This window comes from Vidua macroura, chromosome 1, assembly GCF_024509145.1.
Source record: "Vidua macroura isolate BioBank_ID:100142 chromosome 1, ASM2450914v1, whole genome shotgun sequence".
Lineage (NCBI taxonomy): Eukaryota > Metazoa > Chordata > Aves > Passeriformes > Viduidae > Vidua > Vidua macroura.
The window spans coordinates 139303309-139325667 of NC_071571.1; the positions used below are offsets into that span (position 1 = coordinate 139303309).

Consider the following 22359-nt stretch of genomic DNA (forward strand, 5'->3'; position numbering starts at 1 on the left):
GACACAGGGAACGGGAAACTCACTGATTACATGTGGTATTCCCTTTATACCTATCCACAGAAAATGAGTTCAGAGCAGCAGAGACATACATTGAATGCAAAGGAAAGTAACACCAAAATTTAGGGTTTGTTACAAAGTATGCCTCGGTATTTTAGTACCTCATACTTGGTAGCACGGTAGCACCTCACTCATATGTGCACAGACAATCTTTCCTGATTTCATAAATTTACTTTTTCACAAGCTGCAAATGCCATGGCTGAACCATAGTCAAAGAGACGAGCCCCTTCCACAAACTTTAGTGAATACAGAACTCTGAAAAGCAAGTGTTCTTGTCACATCAATTCAAACATTTTCTCGGCAGTTTTAATTTTATTATTTTTACTGAGCATATCAGCCCCAAATGACTATTCATTTGGCATATGTCTTGCATAGGAAGGGTTAAAATAGGCAGGTGACTTGGCTAAGCATCTTACAAGCCGGGCTTGAGTGGAAAATATTTAAACAAGAGTTATTTCCCTTCTCTGCTCTAGTGAGACTTATTAATGTCTTTTTATTTTAAACCAAGAAATTATGCCCCCCGCACCTTAAATCCCAGCCAGTTCTTATATGTGGCTGTAGCTTTCCCAAATTATATTCACATTTTGACAGACAAACTGTGAAGACCGATAACAGCAAAAACACAGATTTCAACGTGTGTAAAGCATGGTAAAAAACACACCATTTTTCACCTGTAGAGCATATTGTAGAGATGTGTTTTTAAAGGACATATGTATCTCTGTGCATGCACTTTTAAAATGAAACCCCAAAGCCATTCATGAGCAAAGATGAGAAGGACACAACATGTCTTCATAGTTTCAAGTAGACAACTCTAATGAAATACTCTATCTCTCAGAAAAAAGTTTGTTACCATATCTTTATCAGAAATGCTTTCATGATACATTCTGCATTTCAAGTTAAAATAAAGCAGATCAAGAAGATTCAATGTGAATATTTATAATCACCACAAAGAACTGTAGAGAATTTAACAAAGGCAAAAAATATCTTTATGGACATTTTTCAGGCAAATTATTTATTTATGAAATAATTTACAAAGAAAATTTTTACCTCATGGCTTAGATACATTGCATATGCTTATGATTGACACAATATGTTCAGGCTCAAAGGCCCATATAGACTTCCCCCCCCTCTTTTTTTTTTTTTTTTTTTTTTTTTTTTTTTTTTTTTTTTTTAATTTTATTCCTAACAGGAATATTCAAAAAAAGCAAACTAATTCATGAAGTCATACAATAATTGTTTGACAGTTGTTTCCAATATAGGAAAATAAGTTATGTATATTGTTTTCATTCAAATATTTGTTGATTTGTTGTTAGAATGCTTTGACGTTGACATGCCACAAATTGCATTAGGAGAAATACTGTAGATTTTTTTTCGTTTATTATCTTCTGCTGTCAAACTTTTCCAAAACCACTTAAAAGAAGTTTTATTTCACTTTGTTCAAAACTTGTAGTCTGCATGAAAGTAGGTTGTTTTTGAAATTACAAGTTCAGCTTTCTCTAATTGATAAGAGCTGAGGAAATGAAGGAAAAACAGCAAAGCGAGAAGATGCAGAAAGTGCTGATTTCATTGAGAGGCATGAACAAAGTAACTTCTAAATAATACTCAGGGTTTTTTTACAGTCAGGCACATTCTCCGCTGAGGGAGAATACAGAGGCCAGTCACAGTTGCTTCTTGAAGGAAAACAGTATAACAGTCATTGTTTATCAAGATGACATAACATGCCTTTTTTGCCTTTATTGTTTAATGCAGTTTCTCTTGTAGTTTACTCAGCGTAGATACAAAGAGGGATTAACAGTAAAGCATAAGCATACTTGTTTTATAATTTCAGCCTTTTAGTGCATAACTTACTGAAAGTACTAGGGCCTATAATCACAATGATTTTACCTGATGGAACATGCATTTTGGAAATATAATCCAACTGTTTACCTAACACGTCATAAATTGCAATTCTTTACAAAAACCTCAGAGATTGACATCTGTTGCTCTTAAATGCCTGCTGCTTTAGCACACATCATCAAGAAAGTATTTCTGTATTATTCTCCCTCTGGTTGGTAGTATATTACTTGAATTCTAAAGAGTTCTCTTATACTGTCTTCAGTAATAAACATTTTGAGAAGCATTTAGTTATGTGTCTGAGGCACTCCAGTATGAGATTCTTGGGATCATAAGCATGGCAACATGCAGAATTTCTGCAGACCTACTTTTCTTTGCACAACTTTTGTCACATGAAATTGTCGGGAAACTTTTGTTCCCTGTCTTACACCCTGCACAGAGTCAAGTTTCTAAACTTCAAATTGTGTGCCAAAGGCTAAAAACTACCACTGATTTTCAAAGAAATGGGACTGGGGACCCTAACGATGTGGTTGAAATGTCTCTGAAAAGAGATTATGCATTGTGATAGACAGGGCAGCGCTGAGAACAGCCAATGAAACAGCATGCAACTGAAGAGCTAATACCATGGCATCATCCCAGATTCAACAGATGTTTTCTAGGGGGATTGGATATCTGGTAATGGGAAATGGAACCTTTCTTTTCTATGTCACTGGTTTTAACACAGGCCAGTAGCAGTGGAAAGTCAATAATAAGTGATGCTTGTTTGGTAGCTTTCTCCACTGCGCGGTAGAAAAATGTCCTCCTGACTGCAGCGCACCATGGCTGGCTGGTACTTCCCCGCACCCCGGTGGTACTGCTGCCAAAAGGGCCTTGCACAGATGTGCCTGGAAACCCTTTTCCCTGGGAGCAGTCTCCCAGGGAGGGATGAGGAACACCGACTGGGCACAAACTGCTCCTGCTAATGGTGTGTCTGCAGATAGTTAAATAACTCTGGCAGCCACAAAAGATAATTTATCACTTTACACTATCATAAAATCTACTAGAAAATTAAAAATGCTATAACACCAGACTCCCTAAAATCATTTACATGCAGGAATCCACATAATTGTATAGATTTTGATCTTAAAAATGCTATGTAAAAGGCATTCATCCAAAGCTCTGAAAAGCCTCACATGCACATACACATACATATGAAGTAATACATAATGAGTGTCTCCCAACAAATATCAATAAAAGAAGTGGCAGCATTTCTTCCCACATCTCAACTGCAAGATCAGCTAATCAAAACAACCTGAGCCCCCTGTCTTGTCATCACCTGCTGCCAGACAGAGCCACTACCTTTCCCTCCCTCAATTCCATATTCATCCTCCCTCCAGCATTTCCAGCATTTATGGGAGGGTTAATCTGGATTGGTTAAAAGTGTGCTGAAGTAAAAAAAAAAAAAAAACAAACTATAAGTGAGTTTAGTAGTTTTTACATTAGGTCCTGTATGCAAGTATTTTTCAGTCTTACTCCTAAGGTTTGTTGCTATCTAATTGCAGTGTTCTGAACACAGTAATGTTAAAACTCTCTGCAGTGTCTCCTAATATAAAGCAACAGTTCTCTACAATTGAAGTGTTTGGCTCAAAAGGAATTTTCTTTCACTTGATTCCTTGTAAATACTTTTTTCTTTTCCATTTGTGACTTCTAACTGTGTTCAAATCTTTATTTTAATGTGACAGACTACAAACAACATGGTTTTATTGCAAAAAAAGATTTATTCACATTGCTACTGATGCAAGGTCTCAGATTTAATTTAGGGAAAGAAAATATCTTGCAATTATGTATATTTCACTTTGTAAAAAAGTGCACTTTCCATTCCATTATGAACCTCAAATGCATTGCCACAATATATGGCCCAGGAGGTGAGGTAATAGCACTTGGAAATCTCAGACACACAGTGCATTGGAAAAATTACCAAGATGCTGTCACTATTTTCCGATTACAAATGGAGGGAAAGTCACTCAAGGTAAACATGGCAATGTAACAAGTGGTCTTTAGCGGTCTCTCTCAGTTTCCTATGAAACATCTAAGCACGCACAAGAACACACAAATAGCTACATTCAGCCAGACTAACTTTCAGAGTGCTTAGTCCTTTGTGTAAGGAAGGTCTTGACCTTAATCTGGCTTTACCTCTGTATCATGAGCCAGTCCATCTTGCAAAGATCTGATGAGCTACTGCATTCTAGGGGATTTTTATAGCAAAAAGGAAGAAAGATCAGGATGTTCACAGAATCATAGAATGTCCAAGGCTGGAAGAGACCTCTGGAGGTCATCAGGTCTGATCCCCGTGATCAAGAAGGGCCAGCTACAGCCAGTTGCCTAGGATCCAGTTTCTCCTTTTGGAGATTTCATGATTCTCCCATAGTCTGCATGGCTGTTGTAACTTGTTCCTGGTGTGAGAGAACTCAAAGGAGCTTTCTGATCTGAGTGAGAAGCGCACCCTGACCCGCTTTCTGTCTGACCTCTGCATAAGAATTAATATCCATCCACAACTCTTTTAATGGTTAGTCTTTGGAAACAGGTAACCAAACAAGAATGCCACCTTGATTAACACTAAGGCTTGTTGACACCAAGATTAATATATACCACATCCTCTAGTTGTGAAATGGTAGTGCCGGTGTCTTTGTTGAAAAACATGAAACAACAGTAGGCATCCTTTAAACTTATTCAGGACTTTGCTTCATTTTCCTCAGTGGTTATCAGTCTTGAACGAGTTTTCCTGTGAAAAGTCATTCCTGTAGGGAAGAGCACAACCTACACAGGCAGCAGTAGCCTTAGCCCACTTGGATCACCTCTCTCACATAGAAACCTCATTTCTGTTCATACCTCTCACTCTTCAGGAGCTGGATCATGTGCCTGTATACAAGGTTTTACTAAGCACAGCATGAATCAGACAAAAATAATGCTGATGTATCAGCATTCATTTACACTTGGGATTTTGATGTGGTGAAGTGCAGATCATGACCCAGAAAACATGTGTGTCTTTGTCTACTTCAATGCCTGGACAAACTGATCCCACAGAGGGCAAAAAAAGTAGTCTTTACAACTTCATTTTTTTCTCCTTCCTGACTCCACTGCTTTCAGTTCCTTTCATTGCTCACATAAAACAGACAGTTATCCTATGACATACTAAAATATTTATGTGTTAAAACTTCCTTTTTAACAATGGCCAGAGATACCCTTAATAAGCTGGTGAAAAAACTTGTGTAGTTTGTGCAATTTTCCTGCATATGTTATTTTTTTTTTCCAGTCAGTATATGCATCAATGGGAAAAAAAAAACCTAAGCCAAAACAAAAAACCATCTCAAACCAAGTAACTCATCTCTGACCAATCCCTTCCCTCTTAGTTCTTTAGCATTGCAAAACACACTGATATTTTTTACATTAACATACTAATTGAAATAAGGATCATTAGCTATTTTTAAATAAAGGAAATAAAGCTATGCACTACATTATGACTAATATATGAAAGAGTCACTTACACAGTAACTTGTAAGTAGAACATTTGTGATTAATAGCTTTATATTTGTGGGGAAAGGCATCCTTTTGAAAGACTGATGCATATGATATGGACAGAAATTAATCTGCACTGTTTAAGAACTAGAGCAGTAAAAACAAATACAGAAAATTTGAAAGTTTTACCTAAGAAAGAGCTATGTGACCTTCATGAGCCCTTAGTCACAGAAGCCAGAATGGCACATAGGAAGCATCCCTGGAGGTAATCGTACTGGTCTGGTGCCCTATTTTTCCTTGCCAGGAGATAGAGACAGCCCAGCTAGCAATCCAGAGATACAGCGAGTAAGCTGCACACTGTGACGTGAATTCAGATGAGTAAATTTATTGCATTGAAAAACGAACTCTTTTTTGAGGAATGCAGGTGATAAAATACACAGAGTGAATCCAGACCAGCAATGGGGTGTGCATTCTCAAGAATAGACACAGAAAAGAGAGAGTGACACTTTGGAAAGTCTAAAAAAACCACTGGTTTGGGAATTTTGCACATCGCTGTTTGATTTGACTTTCACATGCTTTGTCAAGGGTGTGAATCAAAAGAAGGGACCCAAATATGAAAATAGAAGCTACGAAGTACAGCTTTTATGGAGATGTGTGTACCTAGGCTGCTAATTATGACAAGCAGCCCAGTGAGGGTGTCAGGCAGAGAAGAGTAAACAAAAGGAGTATCAGAGAAAGGAGCACCTCTCCCATAGCAAACTTCATGTATCATTGAGATTCTTGAAGAGAATAAGAACCCGTATAAGGACAAAGTCTTTTTTTCCTTCCCTTCATAGTGCCATTCTTGTAGATATGCAAGTGCTAGAAGGAAAAAAGGCTACTTGGTAAGGGCTCATGCATAGCAAATTTGTTTTCCCCCTTCCCCATCAACTGTAATTACAACCATTCAGACAAAGCTGGTTTTCCCAGTAGGACTGGCTGAAAATGCACTTCATTTACATGGCCTAATTGGGCTTTTTTGGCCAAGGTTGTTCTATACACTGACACTAGGACTCAGTACTTAACATTGAAAAGTTCATTCTTGTGGTTTGAAGTTAAGGATTTCATTACTTTGAAGTTAGAAAATCCAGAATGAAGGTGTCTCCTTTAACACTGGTGCTTCAGTGGAGTGTACATGCATAAGAATATTATCGGTAATTATATTGGCCTCAAACAGCAAAGAGTTTGCAAATTAAACAGACATATTATTTCCTTCTTTCTTTATGAAAAAAAATTGAGATGTATATGCTATTGCATGAAATGTTGGTTATATGGTCTTGTGGACTTCAGAAATCAGTACAGTGGACAGCTGATTTCTGAAGATCTACAACAGAAACAGTTTAGGAAAAATCAGCTTCTTCTATATTCTACTATTTACTATATTTACTATTTACTATTAAGTAAGACTTGGTTATTTTTATAGTTTATTATTTTGTTTGTAACTATCTTGTCTCACTCAGCAAAACACACATTTCATGAATATGTATCTTATAACCTTTTCTAAGCCAAGTGCACAAGGTTTAGTTTCAGGGCCTTCCATATTGTACATGTCCTCTGCAATCAAGAAAGGTTTTGCGCAGTCATCAGTGCAAACTCAAGCCATGTCTAGAAAGAAAATTAACATAAATATTTCACCAGGCTTTGGTGTAGACAAGATTCCACCAGCTGAACCTGTTTTTCCACATATTTAATTGCCACAGTAATTAGAACATAAGGGTTCAAATCCACAAATACATTTGGGTGCCTAATTCTCATTAATTTCAATTGAGAGGTAGCACTTACATCTCTTTATGGATGTAGAAGACACAGAAACCTCAAGAATCTTATCTGTTCTAAAATGCCCAGACAAATATTGCTATCAGCTTCTTCAGAGCAGCAGGAGTTTTATTTTAATTTCTGATGAAGGTACATCTTAAGCACAGAAAATTGCATGATAACAATGGAGTCTGTACTTGTCTCTCACCTCCTTTCTACCCATCCAGCCATTTTGAACTGTAGAAGGTCCCAGATCATTGGATGCTTTAAGAAACTCAAAAAATAAGGTTTTTTCTCTGTTGACTGCTGGAAAATGAAGCTGGCAGTTTATGCTTTCTTATGATCTGATAAAATCTCATGAAGCTTGTGGGATGAGCATGGCTCTATACCCCTACTTAATCCCCAGAAATAAAGAGAAACTGTGATCACACCTCCAGATGTGAACCCCTAAGAATGAAGTTTCTGGACCTGCATGTAACTGTCCAAGTCTGGGATGGTGCACAAAGGCTGGACCCACTGTGCTGCACTGTTCTGCTCCTCCAAAGTCCCATACCCCTTTGCTCATGCTGTGCCAAAATTCCTGCAACTGCACTGTAAGCCATAAAAAGGAACTGACCCAGTAGAAAATTACCTTGTCTCTTTAATTAATTGCCAGTAGAAAAATACAGTATCTGGGACAGGGAAAAGGGTGTGATTTCCTTCTTTTTAGGGACTTTGTCAGGAAACAACAGCTAACCTATGGAGGCATGTCTCTGGAGCCACCTGTGTGGGCAATAGAGAGCGTGATGACTACCATCAGCTGCCATTGGATGGAGTTTCCCTCTTTTCATCCCAGCCTCTCAGTTTAAGCAACTGGGTTTGTTACTTGTGTGATATGAATACACACCCAGAGTTACATGATTAATCGCAATCTCCCCACCTATCTTTTTTAAACTTCAGTCTGAGCTTTGCCTACATATGTCTTGTAACCATAATGATACTTGCTAAATAAATGTTAGAAATAGGGAAAGTGTATCTCCAAAAAATAGAGCTTAAAGCCAGAAGAAACCATTACAAGCTTTGTTTTGTCTTTCTGCATAATTCTGCCCACAGAACACTCAGTACTAGCTGTGCCAGGCTATAACTGCTGTGTGAAGATAGTATATCTTTCTGAAGATGTCTGTCTTGATTTAAACACTTCCAATGTTGAAGGATTCACTGCACTCCTAGGTAAGTTGTTCCAGTGTTTAAATACCATCACTCTTTAAAATGTCCCTGACCTGATTTAGTATAACTTCAGCTTTCAGTTCTACTTTGTTGTGTTTTATTTTATTTTGCTTTATTCAGTTTAGTTTATTGACTTATATTATTTAAATGAGACCCTCTCCTCCATGTATGGGCTTATAGACTACAGTTTCTTTCTCTCCCTTAAAGCAAGAAAATGAAGTTTCCTTCATGCCTTATCCTGGAAAATTTCAGTATGTTTTTCTATGTCTTTCATCATTCATTTAAACACTTTTTGAAGTACAGATACTACACCTGGTCAAAGGTTAGACTTACTGTGTTCACTTTCAAACTTTAGTGCTTTTCTTACTTCAAGTCCACTCTCATTGCAAATACTTAATTAGTATTTGAGATTCACATATAACTAATATAAACACAAAATAGCTGTCCAAGCAAGACCCCAGAGATTGACTTTTTTTTTAATTTAAGTTTATTTGTCAATACACAATGTTTCAAAATAATTTTTCACTCTTTGTAGAAAACTGTTTTCTGCTTTAGGATTTTTTCTTTTTTTTTTCTTTCTTTCTTTGAAAAAATATTTGAAAATTACTATATTAAGCACAGCATACTTCATTTTCAGACTTCTCATGGCAAGAGCCACACTTATAAATTACTAGAGGCCCTAAAAATAAAAGATTTAATTTTGAATTATAAGAAAGAATCAGTCATTAGTTGTAGTTTCTGTCACAAGCCTGGGCAGCAATATCACTAAATAGTACAGTTACTTTTTTTTTTATACTGACTATTATTACTTGGGCTTTAATGAGAAAATTCTGCCAGTTGAGAGACCAAGTTATAATCTTTCAAATGAAACCAAGCTAATAACTATTCCCCTGACAAGACAAATCTGCAGGCACTAACTAAGTTAGTGGCTATTATGCTTCACACTTAATCTTGAATACGATAGATAGGGAGTGGAACTAAGGGCAATATGGAACAGCAGAAGAAACTATTCCTCTAATGGGATAACTAACTTGTGACAGCACCTTGAACATCTTTCTTTGCATTCAAAACAAAACAAGTTGAAGTAATGGAGTCCTTTTGAAAGTGCCAAATGTAAGATTTGCACAGCTTTTGTCACCATGAGAACTTCTAAGCCCAGATACCTGTATCAAGTAGGTTCCCAGGGGGAACCCAAGTGAGGAAGAAGGAAGTCAGCCAGTGCATTGCCATGCTGCAGCAAGAGCAGGTCTGCAGCAGCTTGGAGCACTCACAGGGATGATCCCTGTTTGGTGGAGACAGCACCTGTTCCTGTCACACAGGGATATGAGGTGCTTCACAGACAGAGCACCTATTTGTGCACCAGTGTCAGCAGATTGCCACCTTGTCTTGTGCTACTGGTCAGCGTTTCTGGATCACCACTCTGCTAGAGGTCCAACACAGCTGACCAAGCTGCCAGGAGGACAGCAATCCAGCTGTTCCCACTGCTTACAGACCAGCTCCTTCCAACATCCGATGTCCAACAGAAATGTGCCACAGCATGAAACTTCTGCTGTGGGTGGCACAAAACCCATGTCTCTGTGCCACCAGGCCCTAGCCTGTGCCATCCCTACAGCAGCTGTAAACCAGTCAGTGTCAGACCTATACTCAACAACAGGGGCTTGTATGGTGCTGAATGAATGCATGTTTTTAGTTCTTTGTGGTTTTCTAGAAGTTAGTTTTGTTCCAATTTGATCAAAGATAGTCAGTATCTCCATTTCTCTTGAGGATGAGGTTCCTGGAATGGCTGAGCATTGAGGAGATGTAAGTGCCTGCTGTGGAGCACAGCAGCCCAAAAGGTGTTTATGTACACAGACATGAATGTAGAACAGATCACATAGGACAAAATGGATAACAACAGACACAGATGCCTGGTCATTGAAGAGGGTGACATGCTGGCACAGTGGCACCTTCAGTGGCACATTTCTTTCCATCCTTTTCTGCTTTTATTTGTTTGTCTGAGCAAATGTCTTAAGAAACTTTAAAAAAAAATTAATTGTTTGAATGTCAAATATAAATTATGACTTATTTTAAACAATGTGTGTGTTTCAACCAGCTCTTTGACATTAAAAAGCATATTTTGTCTCACAACCTGCTTAAAGCAAAACAAAAAGCTAAGCTACAGCTCCTTACAAACAATGAAAGCAATAAATACAGTAAATTACTGTTTTATGTGAGACAATATACTAATGTTAACTGAAGAAATGGAATTAGAAAACAAACTCCCTCTGGGAACAATTCTCACACCCCAGTTTTAGAAGGAAGCAGAGTTTACTCATAAATAATTTAATGCATTTAGTCCTGCTAGACTGGACTGACAGGTCTTCCATATACTGAAGCTTTGCAAACTTTTTGAACTGAGAAAGTTGTCAACTACAAAGGTCTGTACGGTCACTGTAGGACTATCTAGGAACATAAAGATGTGCTCTATAAAACAGTGTTACTGAATTTAGCCATCATGCCAATGACGATTTAATAATAATATTCCTTCAGACCTACTTCTGTTTATGAGCATGTAAATAATCTCTTCTTCAGAGTAATATAACAATCCCTTAGCATCTTTAACAGTTGTCTACATGAACAAGCAATAGAAAGGAAAATACGCATTACTTGGGCTTATTTAATGCAGTTCAGCCACTAGAATAAAAAAGAAAACAAGGCAGCTGAGTCTGTAAGCACAGCATGATCTATGCTTGCAGACTCAGCTGTACAGCAGTACAAAAGAACCAGAACCCAAAAAAGAACTGCATGAAGTGTGTCCCCTATTACCTGCCTCAGAAAGCAACCTCACAAAATACTGGACTTTGTTATTAGATTGGTTAACTCTTCCTCTTCCTTTTTAATTTTAATATCATGTTTTTACCTACTTTATTCACAGTGCTGCTATATCTTCTCTCAATTCACAGAAACAGATTCAGAGTTCATCAAACCTATTTTCAGCACTAAGAGTACAGAGCTATTGTAATTAGTGGCTTCTTCTAACTCTCATCCTTTTGACTTAATCTTTCTTTATTAATCACTCAAATACATCTTCATATGCATACTATGAACCAACCATCTATCCCTAACTTCAACTTTTATGTTGCTTTTCTTTTCACAGATGACTCTCAGGCATCACAGCTGCCTGCAGATTTCTTAGGACTCTAGTGGAAGAGAACTTGGAAGCTGATTGCTTGACTCAGAGACAAACAGTAAGAATTTTGACGCTGATTTTTCCCAAAGATTATTATTCACAGTTGCTTATTCCCTGAATGGTCAGAGCCAGTCTTGGAGACTGTAGGCACAGATCTGTCAGCATTTCGGAGCTTGCTCTAATCTAATTTGTGGTTCTGCAAGACTGCTATTTAGACTGGTCACTAAGTAGCTGCAAGCCTTGCTCCAGTCTCGGGAGGCAAGACCATTAGGACCGTTGTGAAAGAGCTGAGTAACCATAGCAGGAGGGGAGGCCACCATGCCCGACACAGCTCCAACACTAATCCTTCCTGTGGAGCTCCCCAAACCACTCTCACCAGTGCAGGAGTTACCACTCTTCTTTTGCTCCTCACTGCAACCCAAAGAGCTGGAGGAAGATCTGATGCTGCTATTGTTGGTCTAGCCCTCCCACAAATTCCAGCAGGGAAAGACAGTGAAAATTATCTGGGAATGAGCTGAATCAGCTTCTTTTATGTCAGTGCCATGGCCGCACCCGCTGTGTGGCCAGTTCCACCCAAAACTCATCAGCTTCTGAGTAGGAATTGGTGAAGGCTTGTGTGTTTCTGTACTTCCCCCCATGCTGGGAGAGAGATAACCTGGGTCTGGGAGTAAAAGGACTAAATTTAGGTTTCTGCCTTGGGTTTTTCATAAGCAAAAATTGGATCTCACCATCTTTATAGGATCCTGGAATGAATTCGTAAAGGCCTTCACAAGGGATAGGGTTGTGATGTGTGGATTCTTTGTTCAGGATTTACAGGAAACTGACCAGTGGTGTTGGTGCAGGAGGGCCCAGACTTGCAAAATCCTTGGTCAGTAGTCATGTGCTACATTCCTCTGAAGACAGAGAGAAAAGTACAAACCTCAGCACCATCATATGGGCATCTGCCTCTGCAAAGAACAGCAGTCCAGCAGCTGACAGCCCCCACCTTTTACATGTATAAATGAGTGACATTTGAACGTGCTCTTGAACCATGTTACAGCCACGACCCCAAAGCATCTGGGGCACACACACTTGAGTACAATCACAGTGTCTTAAAACATATTTAAGTATGAAGAGCAAAAGGTCGATAACTTGCTTCTGGACACTCATCTCAAGCATGTGATGCCAGCTCAGCAGCTGGCACCATTTTCAAGTTGCAGTGTCTTTATCTCTGGTGCCCCACCCCAACAGGATTTGCACACAACCTTTCAGAGGGGAGGAACAGATACTTACACTCAGGAGTGCTCAGGGTTGTAAGGCCTGTGCAGCACCCAACGTCAAAGAAAATAGCAACAGCATGTTGAATAACTGGTTTGATGTGTATGCTTCACATAGGTTATTTTCAGTGGGTCATCACCCTCCTATTGTAGGAGGAAACACTTGTTTCCTAGAAGTGCCCTGAAACAGGCACATTTATGGTGTCCTGCTGATATGAACATTCCTACATTTGTCAAATACAGAACATTGGTGTCACTAGTTTTTTAGCTTGTGTCTGATTTAACTGAATAGTTATACTTGAACTGGATAGAGAATTGGTTAGATTTACTCTCATTTATGTTTGTTTGTTTTTTGTAGAATCTATGAGATACAAAGAGTTGCTACAGAGACAAGAATGAGACACTGAGAGACTTTTGGTCTCACAAAAAGAAATAGCTGATCAGGGTTTCACAGAGGGCACTGTGATGTGCCTGTCTGATATGCATGACCTTGTGTTAGAGATACTTCTGAAAGTGTTTGTGCTGCTATTTACTGGGTATCAAATTATGTATATGTGCTTATTAAGAGAATAACATGTGAGTTTGCCTATAATCATTGTAGCTAATATTGTTATGCCTCAAACAAGAGTAAATGTAAATCTTTCTCAATACATTTTCCTTGTGTTTATTTATGTGGATGTACTTCCTGTATAATTATGGGCATTTTCATCACAGGACTACATATGGGCTAAAATTTACAGATAAGCTTAGTCTCACCAGATTTGCTGAACTACTGGAAGTTCAACCAGATTTTTTTCATATAAAGGAAAGAAAAACATTTTAAATGAAAAAAAAAAAAAAAAAAAAACAAACAAACAAACAAAAAAAAAACAATCATGCAACTTCAAGAGTTAACAATCAGTGCTTAAAACTCAGAAACTCTAGAGGCATGTGCTCAAGCAACAACTTGACTTGATTTCAAACTTTTAGTTCACCAAGCCTCCTAGGGTCTGGGACAGTCCATCTAATAAATGCCTGAATCATGCCTATATTTTTGTTTTAATGTGTTTTAATTATTACATTTCAGAGTTACCACAGGAATATAAATATTCTCTATTACCAGTTTTTGCAGTCAGAGGCACAAAAGCAAAAATCACATATAAATGTTAAACTTGGAAATATTAATATTTGTGCATCCAGAGTAAAATATTCCTGGAATTTAAGAACAGCATTAAATAAGTGATTATCTAATATACAACAGCAATACAGGCTTAAGTATTTTTTCTGATTTAATTCTTGCTTCATCTCCAACAGCTGTGGTTTACTAAGGCATCCAACCCCGATAAAAGTAATTCCTGTGATAGAAGCTATACCACAACACTTGGCACTTTATTCTAATGTTCAAAACATGTTCCATATTTCTCATGGAATTTGTTTAGGATCTCCTTCCAGCCATAAGATTGTGTTATGTCTGCTAGACTGAGAAACCTTTTATTATCAAATTTTGTTCTCATATATATAGATTTATATCAAATAAAATTCTTTGTGTTATCCCATATATCTTAATATTCTAGGAACCCTGAACTCTTCTTCTCTCTGATAGATCATGAGCAGCAGAACTGGGCACAGTAATTCTAGTGCAGTGGTAATTTACCTTTGGCAAACAAAGATTTCCAAAATGACTTTTTGTCTACAACATCACTATTACAACTCATATTAGGCTGACTATCCCACTCAACCATCTAAGACTATTTCAGACCATGACCTCAATTCTTTATGGATTACTTTCCTTGTTCTTGTGTTCACAACATTGAGTTTTCCCATCCTGAAACATTTTGGTTCACCACAACTAGCTTACTAGGTCATTCTGTACCAATGGCCTATATTCCGTGTTATTTATTTTCTTTCAGTCTCTGCATCATCTAAAATGTGTAACTTCTACATCACACTCAAGAAATTGCTAAAAGCATTATAAGCAGTAGATCAAGCTAACTGATGGTTGCAAAGACTCAGGAGTTCTCTGATTTGTTAGTACAGTATTAGCTTTATTTTAGACTGCTATTTTTCGCCCAGTGTTTCCTAGCCAACTATTTAAAAGTTGTTATTATATGCACGTTAGTTGAACTTGCTGATTTGAAAATGATTAATTCTGGTAGCTCTGTTTATCATCACTCTTCCTCACTCTTAAAGTGGAAAGTTTCAATTAATATATAGTACTATCACATTTTTTTCCCTCAAACATAAACCATACACACATATTTAGCACTTTTGCTCTTTCTCCAGTGGTCAGATTTTTTAGTAATCAATCAACACTGTCATTTTGATTCTGTTTGCCTTCAATATTCCTAACATATTCTTCTTCTTACCTTTTAACTGCCCTGACCCATTTTCTTCTGAGTTCTTTTGCTCTCCACCTCAAATTTGTATACTTCCTAACCTATTGTCACTGCTGTTGTCTTTCTATTTCTTTGTGTCGGCAGATAGATAGGTTTAGATAGATACCTACTGAAAAAAAAAATATGGACGAGTATTTGTTATAATCTTTACAGAAGATTGAATTTCCCTTTAAGCCAAACTGGCTTTTTTATCCTCTAGACTTCCTTTTTGACTTGGAGAGTGGTGGAACCACTAGTAGAGTCAACCAGTAGAACAACTTCTGGTATAGTAGATCAACTTCTGCTGCTTTGTCTGAATTATTATTTGTGTTCTTCTGTTTACTTCCACCCCCATCCCACCTTCACAAAGAGAGGATTGTTTTCTATGTAAAAACACTCAGAGCAGCATGGAGAAGCCAGCAGGGAAGCACTAATGAAACAGAGGTATGATGCAGAACATGTAATTAGATTTGAATTTGTAGTGTAGTATAGCAGCAAAAGAGTGTAGCTGACGGAAGTACCAACTATGCAAGAAGACATATAGTGTAGCATTATTTCCCTATAGCTCTGGTCTGACCATGGACAAATTATTATATTCAGTCTTGGGCACCTCCTTAGTAATTTAGAAGGAATTCAGAGAAGAATGACAGAGTGATTACATGCTGATCAAATAAGACTGAGGCTATGTACACGTGAAAAGAGCTCAAGGCTGGAGCTTGAAGCAAGTTGGATCATTGCATTTCCATAGAAAGAAGCTAAGCATGATTATATGTACACAAGACAATCTAAATACATAACTCTGGATTATATATCTACAGAGAGTTACATTTAAAAATTTATGTTAAAAGAATGTTCAGATTGCGAAATCAAGCATTCAAGTGGTAGGAAATGCCAGTGCAATTTTAGCTTGGTGCCTTTGTGAATATTCATGATGATACAGCCTGTAGCTGTATGATCTGTCAACAGTGTATTTTTTCATACTCACATCCTGGCTCATGTTTACCTCTGCTTGTCTGATCTCTGTTTTGGTCTTCTGTTTGCCACAGCACCTGCCTCCCCTATCTCTTTTACTCTCCTCCATCCACTGCCTGACACTTCTTCTGTTAGTCCATAATCCTTGCTCCATGCTCCTTAAGCTTCTCTTTTGGCTCATACCACTTCCTTCTTTTAGTCTTCTCTTAGCACTTCCCACCATCCTCATCTCTCACCATTAGTCAGGCCATGCCTCTTTGCCTCCTACAAATGTCAAAGCAAAGCGAATGCTGAGAACACACAAGAGCCCACTTTCCTGCTGTCATGCAAGATATTCAGGCCCACAAAGGGATGAACTGCTGGGACAAAAACTATAGAGGTTTTTTCTACCTTTTCAACTCCCTTAAAGTAATCTTAGCCAGTCAGAGGAGGCAAGGTTTTGTAAGATCTCTGTTGTTGTTGAGCCTGTTGAATTAAGGTAGAAATTTTGAAGAATGTAATCAGCATAAGAAGGGTCTTTTAAACCTGTGTAAGTAGTGGATTTTTTTTTCCCCATAGTTTGACAGGGTTGTCAAGGGATGACAAAAAGGACGCGCCTAGTTCTAGAGGTCACTTTACCAAGAAACTGAAAGTCAAGTGTGTGCTGCAAGGCATGTGTCTGTTACAGCTTCTCAAGAGAAAAGAATGTATTTTCTTTCTCTCTTTTTCCCCTTAATCCCAGTTTTGGGGAAGGCTGACTTGTGCTGTTCTATACTCTCCAACAAAATAAGCTCAAGACATTCATGTAGAGACTAAAAATTCTGTCCAAAGGTCAAAGGTCGACATATCAGCATGGAGCAAGACTAACAAGAAGGAATGGCAGCCGTAACTGTAGATGGGTCTAACAGCCCTACTGTGCCATGGAGAGAAAAACTGGCGACACAGTGGCTTGCGGGAAAACATAACACCCTACAAATATCTGGCAAGTACAATGGAAAGGATGGACAGAAATTATTTAGGATTCCCTGAGTGGAAGTTAAAGCATGAAACAGTGGTATGAAATAAACTTATATGGGAACAAATGCAAACTCTTTAAATTTTTTTCTGAGCAAAAAATATGAAGTGTAGCATGGGGAATATGAAGTGTAGCACAGAGGAGGAGCTGGACTGGATGATTTAGTAAAACTTTTCCATCTCCTTTTTCTTAACTAATGACAGAAAACTTACCAATGACCAATAAGAAAAAAAAAATCCTGCACACTGTTCATCTGGTCTTTCTCTGTCTCTTTATGTGGAGATTCTGCTCTCCTTATCCAAAGAGAGAATGTATCAAGAAGATGAAGAAACATCTTTAATCAGTAAAAGAATTGCAGATCTTAAAAGTTTAGCTGTGGGCAAAAGGCAGCCAAGCTTCTTCCTTTACATGAAGAAGGAACATTTAATGGAAATTCACATGCAAGAAGATTTAAAAAAAAATCAAGACAATACCTTTACTGCTGTGTAATTTATACAGTCACTCGAGAGGGAAAAAAAAGAGTCAAAGTGTATATTAAGGGGCGCATTAGAAATGGACAGGATTATAGTTTACGGCTTTTATATTGCTTCTGCACTTTGTAGAGAAATATATTATAAATTTTCAGTGATAATTTAAGGATTTAACTTCTAGTCTTTTAGGTGAAAGAGCATTTCGTTTTCCACACCTACATTCTTTTGGATGGGTAGGGACAGCATGAAAAGTATCTCCTAAAAATTAATAACTTGTAGTCTGCTCAAATTTTCCATTTCACTCTCTCCTCCCTTCCCAGTTCTCTGAGACACCCTTATTTTATGATATTAAATAACCTTAGAGTGAAACAGCTTACATATTCTTAAAGGAAATAATTTTGTGATAGCAAGTTCTTCAATACCAGCTGCTTCAGGTAGAGACAAATTCCTTTTGGGGATTACATGCATTTGTAAATATTACCTGATGCAACTCTTACAAAAGGCTATACTCAATTATCTGATAAGGTACATGATAAAACTTCTTATGACCTAGAGCCACAAGACTAAAGCCTCGGTCAGAGACAGGGTGGATATGGGACTCAGGGAGCAGTTTATGGGTGAGAGATGGCAACTGTTTCCTAAGTGGCCCAGGACTGAAGTAACAGTCCAGCACGGTATCCAAAGGTGATTTCCTGGCATCAATCACAGCTCACTTCCTCCCACAGAGGGGACTAAGGTTACTTAGGAGGCCCTGCGGTAGTAAAGCCACAGTGAAGAAAGCTAGAAAGTCCCAGCATGGAGTCACACGTGAATGTGTGAACACTGTAGTGGGAGGTGCTGCTCTCCTCTCTCTGGTGACCAGTGGTGGGACACAAGGAAATGGAGTGAAGCTGAGTCAGGGAAAGTTCAGATTAGACATTACGTAAAGGTCACCAAGAGGCTGATCATTCACTGGAACAGGTTCTCCAGGAAGGTGGACATGGCACCAAGCCTGAGAGCGTTCAAGGAGCATCTGGACAATGGTCTTAGTCATATAGTTTAGTTTTAGGTAGTCCTGTGAGGAGTAGGGAGCTGAACTTGACCCTTATTAGTCCATTTCAATTCAACATATTCTATGATTCTACTTATGTACGTTGGGTATTATAGGTTGGGCAGCCAATTACAAGACCATAATAGTAATCTACTGTTACAGTTGAATAAGAGTTATATTTACAAATCTTTTTGTCTGGGACATTTGGCACTACCACAGACATATAAACAGTAATTAGGAAATAATAAATAATCTTGTTCTGATTTAGAGGTGGGCAAAATAGCTCTAGGGCTTCACAGACCCTTTGTCTCACTTTCCAGTAATTTTCAGCCTCAGTAGTGGACATAGCTGTGGGAGCTAGTGGTATTTCTAGTTCTGTGTTGTGCACTTGTTGCAGGCAGAACGGGAGCTTCAGACAGAGTTCTTTAAAGAAGCCCTCACATAGAGTGAAGAGGTGCAGAAAGGACCCCCTTGCTTTCCAAACTCCTTCTCAGAGAGAAGCCGATGTGTGGCTGGATCCAATCTTAGCCCCAGACTTTAGCAATTAATTATGTGTAAAGCATTATACAGGTGTAATGGAACATCTCTTCAACTTTGTCCTGCAGAATTAAGAATGGGAAACCAGATATATTTTTATAAATATATGTGGTTTATCATGATAATGATTAGACAAAAAGGTCTTAATCAGAATTATTTACTGCAGAGTATAGAGACTATAACAACTATTATAATATAGTGCAATATGAAGCAATATTGAAGAAAATATATTAAAAGCAATTGTATTAAAGCAATTTTATTATATCTAGCAAGCCAAATTTTTAAGTAGAGATTGATGTTGTACTCACTCACTCATACCAACGACAGTGGACAAATCTCTTTTACTCAGCCTCAAGAAATAACCTTGTGGGGCACCCCCAGTCGAGGGACAGATCTCCACACATCTACCCCAACAAGGGATACATCAGAAGACCCTGGTGTTAAAATTTGGGACTGGGCTTTTATATATAACTGTCATATCAGCTCCAGGCCAGCTCTGTCAGCTCAGCAGTTTAGATAAACAGTTATCAGTAGTATCACCTGTTTGGTCCTTTATCCGGGTATTTTACCGGGTCTACCTTATCTTATCTCACTATCAGAATGTTTAACTTTGGGATTGATGAGTCAGTCTGATTTCAGCATTGTTCAACACCAAAAGCAGCATGACACCCCTGTTCATTTACCACTGATAGCTTTGCAAATCAGGCACTGGTCGAGTTGTTCTCCCCATTCTAGGCAGAGCATCCTGCTGCAGCAGCATACCCCTTTGAACTGGCCTGTGTATCACCAGTGGCAAATATGCCACAGGACTGTTCTTGTCTGAGTTCAATCATGTCCAGGTTTTTTGCTGAACAAATGAACCTTTGAGAATTTTGGCTTAAAGGTTTTTACAGTCCCAAATTCCATATTATTCTGCTTTCTCTAACTTAAGAGCTTTCTGTTGTACACACTTTCCTTTCTGTATTAAATATGCAGCTATGCATGATAAAACATTTTACTTGTAACTGGTTGCCTATTTGCCAAAAGTATTTCTCAAATCTGCCTTCTCCCACAAAGTTTCTCATCTCTGATCTGCATAAAAGGTGTATAATGTTAATTCAGATTTGTTAAAAGAACAAACCTGCTCAGCTATAGGATTAGCACATATTCAGACCACCACATACATAGTTTGTATTTAAGTTCTATCACAGAAGTTGCATATTTAGAAACTTATAACTTTCTGTTATCATCTACATTGAGCTAACTAAATGTAATCCTAAAATGATGATAGTTGCAAAAGCCTGGATCCTGAAGCTCACAAAGTATCCTCATCGGGCAAAAGCAAATGATAGAAAAGGAATTTTGGAAGAATAGAGTAGAACATTGACTAGTGAGTGATGCTTTTATATTTGCTTTTTCTGGGAGTCAAGGATATACAAGTGAAAATCCAGTGAATATACAAGTGAAAACTTTCACAAAAGGATTTGTTTGTCATTGGAAAGGAGCAGGTTTGTTTCATGTATGAGGAGGACAAAGCTCGTAGCTCCCTATTCCACTGACCCTTTATATGGATGGTTGATATTACCCATTCCCACACTGCTGGTCTGCAGGGTCTGGAGTGACTGATATTGGCCAGCAACCATGGCATGCCCTTACAATCTGTAGCTTTTATAAAATATCATAGCTGTGCAGAGATAGGACCAAGGATTTTGCAGGGGCAAATTGCCTGAAAAAACAGAAGCAATAAGGGTGGGCAGGAATGGATGGAGAGTTGATGTGTCTCCAGTTCCAGTCAGTGCTACTGCAGGAGTAAGCACTGGAACTCCTAGCAGTTCCCTCACTTCTTACAAGTCTCCCAGTGAAACTGAGTCTTCCTGAGGTGTTTTGATAGGCACCAGGATCTGAAGAGGTAGGTGGGAAACTGCTCAGTGTTCTGCTCTCAGCTCTGTTGGGGAGGATTTCTCAATAAGAGGACAGATAATAGCAGCTGTATTAGTACACGAGGGAGAAAAGTAGACCTGCTACATAGTGCAATCATTTGACATCAACAAATAAATCATGATACAAAACAGCAAGCCCCAAAGGTCTTTTATTCAGGTGTTGTAAGTTTAAAACAAAAAAAAAAGTCATTTATCTCAGGTAGACTCTGTTTAAATAAAAGGTTCTTGGAAGACAATCAGTAAGCATATTTAACATTAATGGGATTGGGAAGAATAATTTATGTACATTAGAAAAAAGGAAGCCTGAAAAATCATAAGAACTGAACACAAGCCAATTTAAAATTATTTAGGATCTTGTACAAGTTACAACAGTACATTTCGTGACTTGCAGCCTAATATCAAATATCTTGAGGAGTCTACAAAATCAAAGACCAGACACTGCTCAGCATGTGAGATCTATGGTGAATATGAATCAGTTCCACTCTCTTTTCAGCCCTGACCACCATTCCCATGCCAATTGATTGAAGTTAAACTATACAAATTTAATGCAAAATGAGACTGCAGTAAATAGTATGCACTCAAAAACATGTAACTTCAAAAATGAACATTAAATCTCTTCTCTTCCCCATCTCAATCCCTCACCTACTTCTGCTCTGCCAGGTATCATCTCCTATTATATCTTTTCTCAGACCATTAGACAGTAGACTTGGACTTTATTTATCTGTCAGCAATAGGCGTATCTATAGTCTAAAACTACCAATAAGGCTAAATTTGGATTCTAGTCCTGTTGCAGAATGCCACCTTCCTCAATAAACAGTGCACTTGGTAGTAAGGCAGCTTTGTCTAGTTTTTTTTTTGGTTTTTTTTTTTTTTAAGAAATTTGCTGTTATAAGGTACGTTAGATTATTAAGCCCCGACTTTAGAATAATAAATAAAAAACACTCTGTAACTGACAAAGTTCAATCAGACACATTTATAACAGTTAGAGTAATCATCCTGTGAATCGGATTTTTCAAGGCTGTGTTAAATTTTACATAATTAGGGATCTTTAAGTCAATACTCAATATCTTGTTAAAAGGAATATCTCAATTCTAGCATAAATCCTTAAGCCTAATGCAGGAATAAGTTGGCTAGAGCTGTATGGTCTAACTCATGCAGGTAAGCAGATATCATAGTGATTTTTTGTGAACTTATCGTCTATGAAACGGAATAGTAATGGTAAAAAGATTAGCATTACAGCTATTTAAGTACTTAAAGTTACACATGAAAGTCA

The 22359-nt window shown here is 38.0% G+C and overlaps 1 long non-coding RNA gene across 1 annotated transcript; it reads left to right on the plus strand.

Annotated features, from left to right (window-relative positions):
• The first annotated feature begins 7213 nt into the window (after positions 1-7213).
• Positions 7214-13460, plus strand: LOC128819823 (uncharacterized). Its single transcript, XR_008440754.1, has 3 exons — positions 7214-8388; positions 11522-11612; positions 13169-13460. It is a non-coding gene; the product is annotated as an uncharacterized LOC128819823 (long non-coding RNA).
• The last annotated feature ends 8899 nt before the right edge of the window (positions 13461-22359 follow it).